The sequence below is a fragment of the Crocodylus porosus genome, unplaced genomic scaffold, assembly GCF_001723895.1.
Source record: "Crocodylus porosus isolate Cpor-Errol unplaced genomic scaffold, CroPor_comp1, whole genome shotgun sequence".
Lineage (NCBI taxonomy): Eukaryota > Metazoa > Chordata > Crocodylia > Crocodylidae > Crocodylus > Crocodylus porosus.
In genome coordinates, this window is record NW_017728915.1 from 11,360,464 (window position 1) to 11,373,050 (window position 12,587).

The following is a 12,587-nucleotide window of genomic DNA, read 5'->3' on the forward strand; positions in this document are numbered from 1 at the left end:
TACTTTTCAGGTATTCTACAAGGTAAACAGATGTAGTAACCCAAACTTGAAGGCATTTTATATCCATAAAATATATATAGAAGAGGTTCATAAAAGAGGATAAAAAGAGGTTTTTTCAATAGGCAGGATTCAGAGAGCAGTACTACAGCTGCATTGAGTACTGGATCTAACTAGGCTTTGGAAATTACAATGACAAGCAATGGGTTCTAGAAGACCTACTATACCAAGGTAAGCAGTTTCATGGAATGGCAGTACTGAGACATGCAAGAATGGAGGTTTTTGAGATGTTCCAAGAGTTTAAAGGTATATAATGTTAAGATACCCATGCAGAAAAGGAGGCATGTGGTAAGAGCAAAATATTTAATGGAAGAAAGCTATGGAAGAAGTCACATAACACCAAAGCACAAGGTAGCATGATTAAAATGTATCTGATACAACCTAGAATGGTGAAAAAGTAGGGAACAGAGATTTCATGATAATAAATTGTGACTGGCTGAACTTTAGTCAAACGAGAATGCAAAAAACAAACACCCCCCTCTTCCATTTCCTAATTGTAAACTGGAGTTGGTGTTATTGGTTTATTTATCGTATTGGAGACAGTATAGAGTACTAATTTATTAATACCTAGTTTGACTTGTGTATCTACCTATATACTTGTTCATAGATATTTTTATATGGCACAAAACTTAATGTAAACATTGGTCTCACCTGGTACATCTACACAAGATGTTTTACTGTGTAGTAGACTAATTTACTGTGCAATAAAACATTGCTGTCTACAAGTGCAAACCATTTACTGCACAGTAAATTAGGCTACTACACAGTTAGCTGCTTCCTGTAAATACAGGTACAAGGTTAATTGTGCTATAGCTACTGCACAGTAATGCTTATGTAGACACTGACCAGGAGTAAATTTTCTCCCAGTCAGACTAGGCAGCAGGGGCCACAAGGGGCAGGGATCTGTCTGTCCGTGGTCCTGGTGCTACTCAGAACCAGGGACAGACAGCTTCTGGGTCCCCTGCACAGAGCTCTTCTGGGGGGACAGGCAGAGGCTAGAAACCAGACCTTGCCCACTCCCTGGACAGCCAACTCTATGCCAAGCAGGGCAGCTGCTGGTGAGCCCCATGCCCAACCCCAACCCAGTTGCTGGTAGCTAGTCCACACCTGAAACAGCTCCTAGCAGATCCCCTGCTGGGCAGGGTAGCTATGTGTCCTGATGGGCATAGGGCCAGGAGAGCTCTGCCCACTGCAGGGGCAGTTGTCTCCTGGCTGGTACACATCAGGTCTACTCCTGGGTCCACTTGGAGTCAGGAGGCAGCTGTCACTGCACTGGCAGAGCTCTCCTGGCCCTGTGCCCACTGGGACTGACTGTGTGCCCCTTGCCAGCCCCCGAGACTAGCATTCGAGGGAGTCTGGAGCTCCCCCCAGCTGCTGAAGAGGGATAGAGCAGGGCGGTAGCAGCCGTGTACCAAGCTGCACTTATTGTGCAGTCTTCTTCATCTTCGTTGTCATCATCATCTTCTTCATCATCGTTGTCTTTATTTTTGTCTACCTCTTCCTCTTCTTCCTCCTCCTCTTCTTCTATTCCTCACAGTCAAGGATGAATGTCTTCCATGATTGTATTATATGTATGTCTGAAGATGGCTGACCAGAATCAACTGACTCTGCTGAAGCTCAGACATGTGTTTCTGTGTCAGGTGGGTGGCACTGAATTCTTGATTTGATCCGTGACATACTGTTTATGCCACTCTTGCTTTTTCTTCTGTTGTTGTCATGAAGTTTGAAAGTACTGATATCCCTGCACCAGATTCTTCCTCATTTTGAGATGGTCCTGGGTGATAGCCTTCCTTAAGTTGACATTGATATTACTTTTTTTTAAGTTGGCCTTGAGGATGTCCCTGAAATGCTTTCTCTGCTCTCCTCTTGAGCATATGCCTTGGCTGAGCTGGGAGAATAAAACTTGCTTCAGAACTCTGGAGTCAGATATGGTCAGCTCAGTGAAGCTGATTATTGCCTCAGTACTCATGGTGTTTACTAGCAGGAGGGCACTAACATTGGTTCATCTCTTCCCACTGGATTTGGAGGATCTTCTGCAGGCAGCATTGATGGTACCTTTCCAACAACTTTAGATGCCTCCTGTATGTTCTCCATGACTCATCTCTGTCCAGCAAGGTGGGGATCATGACTGCTTGATAAACCATGATCTTGGTTTTGGATTGGATGTCACAATCTTTGAAGACCCATTTCTTCAGGCATCCAAAGGCTGCACTTGCATATTGAGGCGATGTTGAATATCTTTGTCAATGTCAGCATTCTGAGAGAGATGGCTTCTGAGGTACAGGAAATAATCAACTGTTGGTGACATATAGGGGGTGCACGAGGGTGCATGTTCACCCCCTGAGACTGGCTGTGCACCCCCTGGGATTGGCCACTGCTGATGCTGGTGGTGGTGTCTATGGGCAGTCACAGCTTGCCACCCCTGCCCCACCACTGACACTGCTGGCAGCATCTGTGGGCTGTCACTGATCACCACTCAGTGCTCGCCATGTGCCCCTGCTGCTGAGACCACCCACTTGGCCTGCCCTTGCTGCTGACATCACCATGACCGCCTGAAGGCAGTCCCCATTTGCTGTTGCCATGCCCCCCCCCCACCATTACCTGTGGGTGGTTGTTGTGTCTCCCTAGCCTTGGGAGGCACAAAGCGTTCATGTAATTAATGTTCTTCAGAGTCTCACTATGGATCTGGATTACTGGAGCTGGGGACTGTTCATTAGGAGTTTGTTGGTGCAGGACCTTAGCCTTCTGAATGCTGTCAGTCCTATTTTTGTGTATGCCTCAGTAAAGATACAGATGATTACCTGAGGGTCTGCTTCTGCGTGAGTGCACATTAAAGCATCATCAATGTATTGGAGCTCAGTGATTGACGTCAGGGTAGTCTTGGTTTTGGTTTGGAGTCAGCTGAGGTTAAACAGCCTGCTATCCCTTTTAATCATTTAGCTCCATTCCAGCTGGAAGCTTGTTGGTGATCAGATGTAACATTGCAGCAAGGAATATTGAGAAGAGTGTTGGAGTGATGATGCAGCCTTCCTTAACTCCCATTTTAACTTCAGAGGTATCTGTGATGGTCATTACTGAGAACCACCATTCACATACCATCATGGAGCAGGCAGAGAATGGTGACAAATTTCATTGGGCATCCATGCTTCAGAAGGATCCTCCACAACAGTCTTGGTTAACGGAGTCAAAAGCTTTTGTGAGGTCAGAGAAGGCCATGTAGAGAGGCTTTTGTTGTTCCTGAGGTTTCTCTTGCAGTTGACAAGCTGTGCAGATCATTTCAGTTGTGTCTCTTGATGCACACTGAGATTCTGGGAGGAACTCTTCACTAGGGGAAGGAGACAGTTCAGAAGGGTTTTCACAATGATCTTTCCTGTTGTGGACAGCAAGATGATCCTTCTGTAGTTTCTGGGATTTCTCATCATTCCAGATCCTTAAGATGAGGGCATGAAGCTGTGAAGTGAATTCCCCTCCTCCCTGTTTTAAGATTTCAGTGGAGATTCTATCCACTCCAGATACCTTGTTCTTTATTTGCCTGATGGCTTTCCTCACCTCGTCAAGGGTTGGAGGGATTCCAAGATAATCTCTGACTGGGTGTTGTGGAATGAAATTGAGAACACAGTTGTCAACAGCAAAGTCTTGATTATGAAGGTCTTTAAAATGCTCTTTCCAACAGACATTGATGGCTCCCTTTTCCTTGATCAGGTCTCCTGCATCTTTAGGTCTCAGTGGGCTTGGTCCCTGAGTGATTGGACCATAGATGGCTTTGGTGGCACTGAAGAACCTGTGCACATCATGGATGTCAGCCAGATGTTAAATCTCCTTATCCTTGTCTTTCCACCATTTATTCTTCATATCATGCATCTGCCTTTGAATCTCTGCCTTGGCTTGTAGAGTCAATTTCTTTTTCTTGGAAAAAGACTCGATGATCTCCCGAGGTCCCTTCCAGCCCTAATGTCTATGAAATCTATGAATTGGTGTCATTTTGCCAAGGACAAAAGGCCTTGTGCTTGCAATCAGTCAGTTCTTGGATTTGTTCTCAGATTATTCCACAGGTAGAGCTGGGAGGATATATTTTATGTTAGGGACCCTGTCTGCTTATGTTTGACATGTTATATATTGAAGCATTCAGTGAGGCGACAATTTTATTAAAAAAATGAATTTCTGAACTGTAAATAAAAAGATCTACCTCCCAAACGATTGCAGCAGCATCAAACTCCACTGGCTTTTCAGGCTGGATTTGGATTATGGGCTCCTTGTGAGCTGGATCTGGACCATGAGGAGTCTTGTGGGCCAGATACAGACCTAGAGGCAGTGGTGGTTAACACAGTCAGTGTTAGTGTTGCTCCCATCAACACACATCCTTGACAAAACTCCATACATGGGAATTCAGAGGTGGGACCTACCTCTGAATTCCTGGCCTCTCTAGAAGCACTGTGGGCCAGATGACATGTCTCCGTGGGCCAGATCTGCTCCATGGGACATATCTTTGATACTCTTAAATATGAGTAACACTTTGTCTTGTAATACTTCAGGGTGGTACCATAACCAAAGGAGGGATGACTGGGGCAATAGCGCCAGGCACCAACTTCATGGGGGAAGGGGTGGAAATGATAGCTGCCACAGTTGCCTCTGGTAGCCTGACTAGGGCTGTTGCATCTTGGTTCACTGACACCCAAGACGCAGAATAATCCTGATATGCCCCTGCTTTAGAGCCTGGATGAGTTGCCCTTAGTTCCTTCTGTCCCCTCAGTGGTAGGAAAATGGTGCTGCATGTGGTTAGACTGGAATTAAACCTGCAAAACAACCAGCCCAATTGCAGTCAGTGGGATAATTCACAGATTGCAGTGAATAAGGGCACAGAGTTTGTCTCTTACTGTTATGGAGTGAAATTTTGGCCTTGGAAGTCCATGATAAAACTCTTGTTGACTTTCAGGAGTCAAAATAGTTACTTGCCAAAACAGCCATCCTTTGTTTGTATAGCACCTAGCACAAAAAGGTCCAGACTGATGAGTGGGACTTCTAGACACAACTATAATAGAAACAAATAATAATAGCAATGGCAAATTCAGGAATGAACAAATCGGTGCATACATAATGGATTTTATTTATAATATATATATTTTATAAATAAAAAAACCCATATATTTTAAAAATAGCTACACGTCTTCAGGACAAAAATAAAACATGTCCATGAAGAAGCAGGTTTCCATGTCTTTCCTTCACAAAGCCAAAGATATCCAAAGTTAAGGTTGAAATATAAAGCACACAGACTAAGGACAGACATTTAAAAAGCTGGAGCCTGGATTGATTCAATTTTTGCATGTTAGTTTAACCTGCAAAGACTGAACCAATTTGCAAGTGAATAGACATTCACTTTTGATTCTGGAAATGCAGTGGCTCAGGCTAAAAACCGAGGGGTGCTAGAGCAGCCCTCCCTTCCCTTCCTCAGCAGCCACAATGCTGGAGGGAAGCTGATGTGGGGGGCCTGGCCAAGCCACAGCAGGAACTAAGTATGATTGCAGAGGGCTGGTTGCAGAGGGCTACAACCCCCACCTTAAACCCTCACCTTAGCCTGTAGGGACCCCAGCCAGGGTGTGCCTGGAGAGGGAGGAGGGAAGCAGCCATTGCCAGGTTTGTCCCTGAGGCCAGACACTGGCCAAGGCAGTGCCTCAGGTGAAGGGGAACAGGGTAGGGAGATTAAAATTCACTGTCTCCATGCACAGGCATGGGACCCCAGCCAGAGTCTGCCCAGCTTTTTCCCCTTCTCCTGTTCAGGTGGTGGGGGAGCCAATATGGTCCTGCTATATGCCCAGAGCTGGGGCTGTGGGGCTGAGCTGAGCCAACCTGCAGGTGCTGCTGAGGGCAGAGGCAGAGGGGCCAGCCCAGGCTGGGCCATGGGGCTGGATCCTATCTAGCAGGCTGTGGCTCAGACTGGGGCTGTGGGAACTGTGCAACCAGATTGCTCTGGGCTCCCTGCACTGTCATACAGCTGCACTCTGGCCACCTTTCACCTATTCTGTCCACTTGCAAGGGCTGTTCATTACACTGAGCAGGTGAAAGGCAGCTGGAGCTGGCACCAGAGTTCCATGTGCTGGGCACAAGCACCAGGCTGAAGCTCCCCCTTCATGCTGCCTGGAGCGATGCAGCAGGGGCAGAAGTGAGTAGGGGAGCAGCCACTGGAGGCAAGGGGAATCTGGCTTGGCCTGGCAGGGCTATTCTGCTCTCCTTGCCTCCAGATGTGGCTCCTGCCACATTGTGCAGTGCTGCTCTAGGCAAGTGGAAGCTTCAGCCCAGTGCATGGAGCTCTGGCTCCAGTTCTGGCTGCCTTCCATCCACTCTGCTTGTCTGGTACAATGAGCTGCCCCTGTGGGTGGAGCAGATGGAAGGCATCCAGGAACTGGAACTGGAGCCCCATGCACTGGGCAGAAGCCGTGGGGGCTGAAGCTTCCCACCCACAAACCCAGAGTGGTGCAGCAGGGGCAGAGGTGGCCATGGCAGCAGCAGCTGGAGGCAAGGGAGGTAGAAGAGCCTGCCCATCCCCAGCCAGCCCACAACTTGTGGTGTGGCTGCAGCTGCTGGGTGCTACATAGGACACGGGGCATGGCAGCAGCTGCAGCAGGCAGCTGCTAAGCTCAGAGCCTACTGGCACCTCTGAGCCAGCCCAGGCAGCCTGCTCCCCAGCTAGCCCCCATGCTGCAGCTGACTGGGAAGGGCCCTGTCCCCACAGCTTAGCTGGGCCAGCCCCACCAGGCCCTTCCCAGCAGTCTGTGGCTCCATGACAGCTCTGCTTGGCCTGGGTCCAGGAAGCTGGGAGTAATCTGGCTGTGAAGCCCCTGCAGCCCCAGTCGGAGCTGCAGCCTGCTGGGAAGGGCCCAGTCCCATGGCTCAGCCCAGGTTGGCTCCTTTGCCTCCACTCTCAGCAGCACCAGCGGACTGGCCCAGCTCAGCCCCACAGCCACAGCTGGTGATGAGGATGGTGGGATCATGCCAACCTGCTCTCGCCACACTCCCGTTCCTGCTGCTGGAGTGAGAAGGGGGGACAAAGGTTTACAGGGGCTTCTGTACCTCAGTCAGGTAGATCTGAGCTGCCAGTGAGACAGGGGATGGAGGGGGAGATTAAATCACCTTCTGTCTCCCCATTTGCTTCAGGTTGCAGATGGGGGGCTACAAGGCAGGGGGAGGATGCCTGATAGGGGCTGATTGGTTGCAGATGGGGAGCAGCGAGGTGGGGGGGGGATGTCTAATAGGGGCTGGTATACCCCAGCCAGGCAGACCCCAGCTGTGGTTCCCTGGTGGGAGAAGGAGGGAAGGGGGAAATAAACCCCCTCCCTGCTCCCTTTGCCTCAGGGGGCCGTGCCAGGCCTGCATCTGGCCACGCTCTTGCCCCTGCCTCTGCTCTGACTAGAGAGCAGAGGGGTGGGGCCAGCCCTGCTGTCTGGAGCAGTTAGCCCAGCCCAGGCCAAGGCTGAAAATCATGCTAGGATGCCAGAGGGCTCTGGTTTAATTTAAACCAGGAAGGGGTCTGGGACAGAAGTTGCATAAGCCAGTTTGACCCAAAATAGTTAAGTCTGATATTACATTCAGTCAGGCTTATATTAAACCAGCTTAGACCATTTTGAAACTGGTTAATGTGCACTGAACTTATGTTCTGTTACAAGTTTAAACCAGTTTCTTCTCACTTAAACCAGTTTATGTGTAACTTCCATCCCTAGCCACAATGTCTTTGAGCATACGCTATTTGTATTCCCTGTAAAGGAGTGAGCCCATGTTGAAGCATCAGCCCTGAGTTTTCTTCTATAACTCTAAATTTCCTTGCATTGTGAATTTGTCATATATTTAGCACTACTTCAATGTATTTTTTGTGAGTGGCTGAATACAAAGAGCAGGAGGTCACAAAAGGTATCATCACCTTGTTACATACGGAGGTCAAAGCTAAGAGAGTGTCAGTTTCCATTTTAGGCTTTTGTGGCATAGTTGACATTATATATGCTCTTAGGTATGCAATGCAAATCGCATTCCTGCAAGCTAATTATAGGATAAATGCAGCCACTTAACTAGGCAGCAAGCATATCATCTCAGCATGGAGCTATCATATTATATACATTTGCTGTCTTCTGTATAATTAACAGGATAAAAATATTACTGCCAGATACCATAAAAATTAACACGTTATCTTAATTGTCTTTTCAGCTCAGGTATAACCTATTACCATTTCAAAAAGGACCTTTTCTAATACACTAAAATTTTAAACTTCATTTGCCAAAGATGCAATTAATCCCTTTTCCACTTTGATCTACAATTGTGATACCTTTGGACATTGACTTTTCTGTTTTGCTTTTGAACTGCCCTTAAAAAACTATTACTGAGATTTAGTAGCTTGAAACTTGAGGTTGCACAGAACATTGTGTTTGATTTTTAAATGCTAAATGACATTACATCAGGGTTTAATACAACATAGCCATTTGCTGCTGTAGGAAACCTTTGTTGTAAGACATCTTCTTTCCCAGTGTTGTATTTTAGATGCCGCTTTTGTTTAATTCAATCTATGCACTCTTCTAAATCTAATGCTCTATTTTAGGTGTTTCTTACCATTTTGTCAGTGCTGCAGCATGGTAACGTTTAAGCACAGATTCTGAATGCTTCATTGCCAGTCATTACTGGGACATGTTTTATGAAATATTTACAGTTGCCATAACCTGTCCTAATCTGATAACATCAGCACAGTGGATCCAATCTGCAGTTTATATTTGGACACTATGAAACTCTGAGGGGCATCTACCAAGTATAAACATTGTTTTTCCTTCTAAAATTACTTGTATAGAAGGACACACAGTTAATAGATGCTTGTTTTCAGATCCTCATGGCAGTAATTAAGCTGAAAGTTTCCATTGTTTTTATCAAGTAATTCACAGGAATTTTAGTTTTGCTGTCTACAAACTGTTGATGACTTTTTCTAAAATTTCTGGAGAAAAGACACAGCTAGAAGCAGGAAACTTATTCTGAAAATCATTTTTATTATTTGTTTTGCAATAGGTCTGTATGAATCTAAGGTAGTTCTTGCATATTTACCTAAATGTTGATATCAGTAATGACACACATGGCTAACAGATTTTCCACGTTTTCCTTTCTGGATGACATCTTCCTACTCCAGCAGGACTCAGAGTCTGATCACAGAGGCTGTTGATTGATTGCTTAGAGCACATGAGGTTTGGGGAAAAAACAGGAATGACAGTTTATATAAATATCCTAATGTGACACTTTTTCTAGGTTTAACCTAACTTTTATTTTTCTTTGACCTAAAAAATTATTTTTGTATGTGTACAAAAACCCAGAGATACTTCAGAAGCATAGTTGACTCACTTAGACAGCTTGTTAGCATTTTGTTCTTAATTGCTTCTTTCCCTGCTTATCCATGGGGGAATTCTATTTGCCAAGAAGCAGCTTTACAGGACCTAATAGGAAACGAGAAAAAAACACAAAAATAAAATAATAACTAGTCTTCCAAAGAACTCTTAGTGGTCCTTTAACGGATTGCTTCACTTTGGCAGTAAAACTGCAAAAACATATAGCTAGCCAAGTCTCAGTTCATCTAGCATCGCTTAAGTGATTACCAACATTTTCATATTTTTCTGATAGGAAAGGTACTTTTGTAACCCTCCTGATTGCCTCATGATACCATATGAGCTTCACAAGAAAAAAATATCAGCTGTAAAGTACTGTCCATTGCAAGATAATCTTTAAAATCCTGCATCCCTACAAAAGTATCACTCATCTCTCTGACTCTTAGGAAAAGAAAAAAAATACAAACTCCTTATAGCTGACTTAATTTTATGCATATGGTCAAAGCTTTAATAGCATGTAGCCAAAAGGGGCCTTCAGGAAAACAAGACCTCTACAAAGAGATTTGCCCATGAATCTGGAATGTGAGTGCGCCTTGCTGGTAGATTTTCTTGCTGAAGTCATGGCCAGTAGTAATATTACTTTTCATGCTGAGCCATTCACTCTCTGTATTGATCAGTGAATTTCTGGATAAGTAAAAGCTCTTTCTCTTAGAAAAAGTTTATTTTGAGGTGGGGAAAATGAGGGATGGTGATTATTTTGATAAGATAAGGAGGAAATGATCAGATCTCAGAGAACCTTTTCTAGCACAGAAGAGAACTGTTGATTTCAGTGCATCATATTACTCCAAGTTGAGACTATTTCTATTATATATGCATTATATATTCTATATATTCTTCACTAGGGAACAAGAAGGAGCTACATCAGTAACCTAAGTTCTGAGTCCATAGCTCATCTTTCCTTTCAGGTAGAGGATAGACCATTTCCTGAGCAGGTGGAAGACTGGGAAAAAAATAATTCTTTCAGTTATTTCCAGCAGTTTACTATACGAAACTTTCAAATCAAATATAAGACATTAGCTTCTCCATGTCTTCCAGTTCAGCTCAAAATTAATGTTCTATAACAGTTCTATTAACCTTCTATAACAGGGGTGTCAAATTCATCTGGCCCCATGGTTTGGATGAGTGGTATGGAGCCAGTCCGCAGACTGTGCCCCTCTCCTGGCATAGTTGATCAGGTGGCTGATATAGCTGGTCAGGGACCCGCTCTGTGTGGCACAGGTCCCAGAGTAGCTGGAACGGGTGCCATGCTGCACATAGTGGGTGCCCCAGCCAGACTGCGTTGCATGTGGCACCCACCCCAGCAGCTCTGGGACTGTGCCATGCATGGTGCCTGGAACCCTCACTGCACGTGGCACCTGAGCACAGGCCCTGGACCTGGTGCTGTGTGCAGTGTATGTCTCAGAGCAGGCACTGCAGGTAGTGCAGTTTGGCAGGGGCGGCCACTGCATGTGGCACAGCTGCCTCTCTGGCCAGACTGCACTAAATGCGTTGCTTGTTCCAGATGCTCCAGGATCCATGCAACATGGAGTGTGGATTCCCCACTGGCTGGAGCTACGACCAAATCAGGTATGGTGGTGGTAGGGAAGTGGAGGGAGTCTGTGGGCTGGATCTAGCCTATAGACTGGTAAATACTGTGCCTCTTGTGGGTCTGATCAGACCCTGGGGCAGCACTAGGGACTGGATGATGGGGCTTTGTGGGCTATAAATCTATTTTTGACACCCCTGTTCTGTAGGTTTCCATGTCATGAATTTTTATACATATTAAAGAAAGAAATGAGTGATTTTTGATGGTATCCAAATAAAGTGCAGCTTTGAAGCTTTCCTAGCTTTCAGTTGTCTCAAGTTCCCTGAAGCTGGAATTCTTAGAGTCCATTAATACAACAATCAGATGTACATTTTATAGAATCTGTGTATTGTTAAGACCATCCTTCCTAAAAAAATTAGTCACTAGATGGATTGAGATCTTCCACATGGCCCACCCTCAGTCCCATTTTTTCCCCAAAATTTTGGTGCTGATTTCAAGGAAATTGAAGAATTCTATATCTAAATATTTTTATTTTTAAATATATATTCTGCCCTGCTCAAAAGGCTCAGAGCAGCTCTTAATTATCAGGGTATTATTGGTCAAAAAGACAGGGTCATATTGAAAATATAGAAATACTAAAAGTGTTTCTCCATTTGAAAGAGCCTTATTACCCCTTATTGGGGAAAAGCAATTCTTACTCTGGGACGTGGGCAGCCAGGTCTGGGGCTGCTTTGGGATTGAGGTGCCAACCAAGGTCAACAGTTACAAGCAGAATCTGGGGACAAGCCAGGTCATGTAGCCAGGAGGTCAATCTGAGAGTGGGTACTAGAAGTGAGATGAGTCCAGGAAGCAAAGGATCAAGCAAGGAACAGAGTTAGAGAGCAAGCCAGGTTGGGAAGCCAAGAGATAATGCAGAGAGAGGAGTCGGGGAGCAAGCTGGAGGGAATAGCAAAGAGATCTTTGGTCAGTTTGAACCCTGTTGCCCAGAAACAACCTGTTCCTGCACTTAATATGGGGAAAAGTGGAGATCAGCTGACCCTGACTGACCAGTCTAGTGACAGGGAGTGGGCAGAGGGTTAGGCCCTGTTGGAGCCTTCAGCTGTCTAGGTGGTCAGCTATGGGGTAGCAGGCCCAGATAAATGGCTGTACTAGCTAGGCCAAATCCCCAGGTTCCAGGCTGTGGCCTGACAGTGGAGGAGTGAAAAAAAATTAGCATTTGACTTTTGTGCTACCAATTAGAGCTGTGTGAAGCTTTGGCAGCTGATTCAATTCAGAAGAAATTTGGCCCAATTCGGCCACTGAATCTCTGAATCTGAATCAAATTGGGAGACCTGTTAAAAGGTACAAATCAAATCGGAAGCTTCTGAATCGATTCGGAGAGATTCAGTGCCAATTTGAAGATTTGGTCATAGACTAAACTGGCAGCAGTCCTCAACTGTGCTGGACACAGCTGCCTCCAGCTGATAAGTCTATTGTGGAGGGGGGAGATCAACATCCCCACAGTGAGGGAAGGATTGGGGCTGGGGCTGGGACAAGCCGCCCTGCTGGGGTGAGGCACAGGACTTGGGGAGGGGTGGTCCTGCCACTGCGTGCTGCCACCGGTC

The 12,587-nt window shown here is 45.8% G+C and overlaps 1 long non-coding RNA gene across 1 annotated transcript; it reads right to left on the reverse strand.

Annotated features, from left to right (window-relative positions):
* Positions 1 to 2,019: 2,019 nt before the first annotated feature.
* On the reverse strand, positions 2,020 to 11,986 carry LOC109310509. The gene is made up of 3 exons (XR_002101226.1): positions 11,975 to 11,986; positions 10,255 to 10,259; positions 2,020 to 2,352 (listed from the first exon to the last, which is right to left on the reverse strand). It is a non-coding gene; the product is annotated as an uncharacterized LOC109310509 (long non-coding RNA).
* Positions 11,987 to 12,587: the final 601 nt, after the last annotated feature.